The sequence below is a fragment of the Capsella rubella genome, unplaced genomic scaffold (genome assembly GCF_000375325.1).
Source record: "Capsella rubella cultivar Monte Gargano unplaced genomic scaffold, Caprub1_0 scaffold_4, whole genome shotgun sequence".
Classification (NCBI taxonomy): Eukaryota; Viridiplantae; Streptophyta; class Magnoliopsida; order Brassicales; family Brassicaceae; genus Capsella; species Capsella rubella.
Window position 1 is genome coordinate 4,877,080 of NW_006238920.1, and position 6,416 is coordinate 4,883,495.

At 40.9% G+C, this 6,416-nt stretch overlaps 1 non-coding gene across 1 annotated transcript; it reads left to right on the forward strand.

The window, feature by feature from the left end:
* Positions 1 to 5,153: 5,153 nt before the first annotated feature.
* LOC111831273 lies at positions 5,154 to 5,260 on the forward strand. The gene has a single exon (XR_002834526.1). It is a non-coding gene; the product is annotated as a small nucleolar RNA R71 (small nucleolar RNA).
* The last annotated feature ends 1,156 nt before the right edge of the window (positions 5,261 to 6,416 follow it).

Sequence of the window (6,416 nt, forward strand, 5' to 3'; positions counted from 1 at the left end):
AGCAGAGATCAGTACTCGATCTTCTTTTGGTGTCCACTTAATCCTCTTCCTTTGTGTTGTCAGCCACCATTGGAGATTTAGAGAATTGAGTGTTAAAGAGATAGATTGATTCATCAATACTTGGTGAATCAGTCTGAAAAGGAATGGAATTTGGTTGACTGTTTAAGAGATCCATGAAACCAGATGGTGGCTAAAATGGATTCATTGAAGAAGAAAATCGGTGTTCAATGGTTTAGAAGGAGTATGTTTATAGAAGAGAAAGGGTTAAGTTGAGTATGTTTATAGAAGAGAAATGGTTAAGTGGAGTATGACTTTAAATAAGTTTGAGATATCATTAAGTTATGGTTAGCATTGAAGACAGTAAATAAATCCTCCTTCTTATTACTATGGTGTAGACATATATCTACTAAACATCATCAATAGTAACACACCTAATTTTACTCATTCAAAACAACACTCAATACTTCTACACATTCAATATATATACAGAGGAATCAATACTTCTAGCCAAAACAAGTACAATCCCAGCCACCATGAAGTACAAAGTGTTCAATATTTTTAGCCAAAACAAGTACAATCCCAGCCACCATGAAATACAGAGCAATCAATATTTCTAGCCAAAACAAGTACAATACAGTCAATACAATACTGTCAATTCAACACAGTCACAACAAAAACAATACTTCTACACAATCATATATATTCACAAGCAATACCACACCAACTTAAGAGAAATCTGAGACTAAACAAAACAATCTATACTTTTAGCCAAATCAATACAATATAGTCAATACAACAATCTATACTTCTAGCCAAATCAATACATTATAGTCAATACAACGCCTACTATCAACACAATCACAACAATAACAATACTTCTACACAATCTTATATGTTCACAATCAATACAACACCAATCTAAGGCAAATCCGAGACGAAACAATCAATACATGTTTCATACAGAAGTAAACTAGCCATTTAATCTTTTACACAACAGTCATATATTTTGAGCAACACAACAACATAACAACAATGATATAGTTTGAGCAACACAACCATATAGTTTGAGCAACAACAGTCATATAGTTTGAGCAACACATCAACACAACAACAAGTACAAACTGAGCACAGTTACAATGCACACTAAACCAATACGAGACATAGCATTCAAGAATTTCTTCCTCACTAATGGATACACAGTCACAACAAACCAAACAGATGCAAACCAAACACACAATACAATCGGATTTCTAAACCCTAATTTTACATGAATCATTGACAGAATACATACCTCATTTGTTGGAACCAAATCCATTATTTGCTTCAGCTGAAGTATATTCATTCATATAACTCCATGTACCATCGATTTTAACCTCACAAAAACATATAGGAATTTCATCAAAACATGTCCGTAATTCAAAACGAAAATTCACAAAAACCTACACTTTTTCAAACAAATTTGACTCATAAATGTTACAATCATACGCGAAATTTATCAATTTGAACAATATATTCAAGATCCTCAAATAATCCGAAAACCCTAAATTTCCAAATCTATGAACCTTAATTGATTAACCCTCATATTTCTTCAAATCAAACTATTTAATTAATCAAACATGCAAGGATTAACTGGTGAACGAATTGAACTTACTAGATTAATTGTCGTCTACTCCGAGATTTGGTGAAGAAGATCGTCGACTTACTTTCTCTCACTCGTCCGATTACATCAGCCTGATTCACCGTCCAACCAGCCGTCAAAGGAGGATGATAGAGATCCCAGTCGCCGGTGATGACGATTTCAGTCGTCGGTGACCAACTTCAGCCGTCGATCAATTTTCGCTTTTGAGAGAGTTCATCGCGATTTCAACGAGAGAGAGATAAAAGAGAAAAAAAAATTATGTTTTTACCTTTTTCGTTTTATATTTTTACCTCCAGCCAATCTCCGCTCGCCACGTCACCACCTCTTCCCCTAATTAAAACCGCCTAAAGAGGAGACGGTTCATCCTCGTAGAAATGGAGCTGGAGTGAAGCTAACACGTAGCACGTCTCCTCGTCTTAGGCTTCTAAATTTCTGGTCATGAATGAACCAAGCCCGCTTCTCTCGAACAGAAACTCCACATCTCGTGCAATGCCTAGCTCCTTCATCGTTTGCCGGTGAGGATAGCGAGTTCCAACGAACTTTTGGCACCTAAAAGTGGGGGGGGGGGGTCTGACCCAATCGACTGGCCCGATTGTGTGATCGGGTCCGAGGTCGGGTTTCTCTTCTCCCACTTCTGACCCAATCGGGTCCGGCTCCGGTGGCTTGGATTGTCAAGAAATTTCTTCCAATTTCTTCAGCGGATTGGCTGTGAAGAGCTTCTCGTTGTGCTCTTGAGAGGCTCTTCCTTCTGGGTTGAGGAATCCTTGAAGACATCTTGTTTCGTGGGAATGAGAAACTCAAAACTCAAATTTAGTAGGTTAGTAACCCAGAAAATAGGAACACCAAGAACAATCTTGAAAACAATCCCAGAAAATGAGAACACAAAGTTCAATTATGAAAAAAAACCCAAAAATGTGAAGAACAAAGAGCAAATGTGGAATAAAACTCAGAAATTTATAACAACTAAGACTTGAGAGAAGGAGGAGAGAATTCGAGAGAGATAAGTGAATTCTTAGCAAAATGAGAGAGTGAGAGAGGTTTGGTCGAGTCTAGGGGTTATAAAGAGGGTGATAGGGGACAAAAATTTGAAAGGGGAGCATTTTTGGTCGGGTTTGATTCGAAATTTGAAATTCAAATCGGGTTAACCGTTGACCCGACAGTTACCTTCGACCCGATCGGACGGCTGAGATGAACCTGATCGGGTGGCTTAGATTGATTCGATCGGACGGCTGAGATCGACCCAATCGAGTAGAGTTGACCCGACCGTGTAGAGTTGACCCGACCGTGTGGGCTTTTGAGATTGGATTTTAGGGCCCAAATTGACTCATTTTTCCTTCTTTCCTTATCTTGACTCGATAACACCTTTCTTCACTCATAATCAAACCTGAAAACACATCAAACTAAAAGGAACATCAAATTATAAAAACTTTAAGAAATATGTACAGGGATACCGTTAGGACTTCCTCCCAAGTGAGCTTGTTTATAGTCACTAAGCTTGACTTGGCATAATCCTCACAAAGCGGTTGAACAATGGAGAGGCTCAACCATTCTCTCTAAGGCTAATGACCAATGTATCCGATACTTATTCTTCGCAGCATATCTCTTTTTAAGAGTAAGTACCCTTTTCGCTTTCCTAGAAGTCAAGATGTCGTTCCTCTTCTTTAATACCACAATCTCCTCGGTTAACCCTTGAATGGTGGTTGCTAGTCGCATTCAGCTTGGAGTTCAGTGCAAGTTGGAGATGAGGACGAGGTTTCTTCTGTTCTGAACGTTGTGCTTTGGTATGGATACGCCATATTGATCTTCATCTTCGTTCCTCTAGCAAGATCGAGGGTCATGATTCCCTTTCTCATATCAATAACCGCACTCCCTGGAGCTAGAAATGGTCTTCCGAGAATTAGTTGATATTGCGGTTCTCTTTCCATCTCCAAAATCAGGAAATCCGTGGGAATCTTTACTCCTCCAACTTCGACAAAGAGATCCTCCAGCACTCCTAAGGGTTATCTCGAGCTTCTGTCCGCCATCATAATTGTCAAACTGCATGGTGTAAAGGTTGTATAGCCCATCCGCTGAGCTATTGAGAGGGGCATCAAGCTAATCGAAGCTCCTGAGTCGCATAGAAACTCATTGAAGATCGTTGATTTGATTGAGCAGGGGAGTGTGAAAGCTCCATGATCTCCCATCTTCTTGGAGAAACTAGAATCTTGAGAGGGTGGAGTCCAACTCTTCCTCTGCTGCATCCTTTCCAATAGAACTTCTTTGAGAATCTCCCTATAGGAGGGAATGTTGGCGAAAGCATCAACTAAAGCCTCCATTTGATCATTTCCTGATAGAGAATCGAGGATGTGGTTGTACTCATTCTTGATTTCGGTTTTGGATTCTTCTTGGTAAAGTAGTGGTCTTCGGTTCGAGGGCTTGGGGCTGGTAGTTCTGATCGGGCGAAGAGGCTCGTCAGAACTTAATTCACACAACCGGTCGGACAAGCAGCATACGCGATATCGGGCCCGATCGGATCTGTAGTAGACTCGATCGGGTTCGGTGTTGGCTCGGTCGTGTCTTCTGTACACTCGATCATGTTCACCGTGTAAGACATAAGTTTGGGCTGAATCCTCTCCCTCTTGAACCTCATTGTCCTCAGTGATAGTTGGGTATGGATTTCCCAGAGTAATCGCGTGAGCAGTAGCAAACTCTTTAGGGTTCATGATAGACTTTCCTGTGAGCTGGCCGGAAGAAGTGGAGGTTTGGTTGCCTTCCAAGTGAGCTACCTTGTTGCTCAAAACATCGAACTTCTGGTTCAGCTCGTGTATAGATGTGTTCATATGATTGCGAAGCTCGGCTAACTGTTTTGCTTGATTAAGGCGGCTGTTGGATTGTGCTTGGAGAAGTTTATTAAGTATTGTTTGAACATCTTGCTCTGGGGATGCATGAGTAGGGTACTATTGGAACCCTGGAGGATGTGCCATAGGTTGTTGATAAGAATCTTGGGACTGTTGTTGAGGTTGAAAGGCTTGTTTTTAATTAAAGCCAACAAATGGCTTGTTCTAGAATTGTTATTGTTGAGGTGGATAGACTTGATCTTGAGGGTTTGCAATGTTGGTGCTTCTATAAGAGAGATTCGGGTTGGATTTATAGTTGTTGTAACCCTTTTGGTAACCTCCTTGATTCTGGATATAGCTCACCTCCTCAGTATTGTCACAATCACCATATTAGGTTGAAAGGTCTCCTCCTCTTGAACAAAGTGAACATTCTTCTGCTGGTTCATCAAAAACTTATCAAGCTTGTCGTTAAGTGCCTTCATATCCTTCTTACACTTGTCCTCTTGGTCTGTGTTGCCCCGAACGATTCTTTATAATCCTCGTTGTACGTTCCAACGGACTGAGCTAGATTCTCCACAAGTTCCCAACCAGCTTCAACATCCTTGTTTAGAAAATTTTCATTGCTGGCAGTATCGAGAAGTAAGCAAAACTTAGGTAGTATGCCTCGATAGAGAGTACTAAGCAGCGAATCGTTGGTGAAACCGTGGTGAGGACACTGTGACTGATAGCTTTTGAATCTCTCCCATGCTTCATAAAAGGTTTCGGTGTTGCGCTGAGCGAAGCTAGAGATGTCGTTCCTCAATCTTGCGGTTCTTGCATTGGAGAAGAATTTGGATAGGAATGCTTTCTTACACTCCTCCCAGGTCGTGATTGATCCGGCGGGCACGGACTTCTCCCATTAATGAGCCTTGTCGCCTAAGGAGAAAGGGAACAATCTTAGCTTGAACCCGTCTTCGCTCACCCCGTTGATTTTTTTTAAGCCACACATTCGATCGAACTCATCGAGGTGATCGAGAGGATCCTCCATTGATTATCCATGGAATTTATTTCCTTGTATCATTGAAATGAGGCTGCTTTTTATTTCAAAGTTGGTGTTTTGTACTGTTGGAGGGACTATCCCTTGTCGAGTGGTGTGGTTTCATGGGGCATCACCGGCTCCGATTAGGGTTGGTGCCCGTGGTGGAGGCTCCATTTCCACTTGATGAGTGTTGATGTCTGATGTTTGAACGCGTTGCTTTCTGAGTTGTCTAGGCAAGCGGTCACTGTTGTTGAGGTAGTTGAGTAGGTGCTGGTTGCCCTTGTATCTAAAGTGCTTGCAAGGTTGCTCGATCAGAAACACGTGGTTAGGCTCGATCGGATCTGCAGGTGGCTCGGTCGAGTGCAGAGTGTAGCTCGGTCGAGTGCAGATTGTATCTCGATCGAGTGTGCCTGAAATGCAAGACAGATAAGGAGAAAAGGTAGAAATCAGTGATCGAATAGAAATGAAAGTAAAAGAACTTGATCTAGATAGAACTCGGATCCTAAATGGAACAAATAACATCCAAATGGCAGTGGCGCCAAATTGAAACAAGCGTTTTGTCTGCTCTTGGAGTTCAATTCCCCAATGCGATGTAGCATAAGAGGTTATCGATCCAAATGGATGTATTGTAAACAATCAAGATATAACAGAACTAATCAAGTCAAGCCATGTAAATGAAGGTTTGGTTTAAAGAACTCTAATGCATAAAACTTAACTACAGAGACAATATTAGAAGCAGAAATAAAAGCAGGTAAACAATCAGATAGACAAGGGTCTTAAGGATGGGCTAATGGGGTGATGAATCCTCTTAATCTCTTTGGGATGCTTAACATGCTTAGGTATATCTAATCCTAGACAATGAACCACTTAACCTAATCAGTCCAATATCTTGGCAATGATTATCAAATCTATAGCACTTCCTAATCTCAACTTTCATTGATGA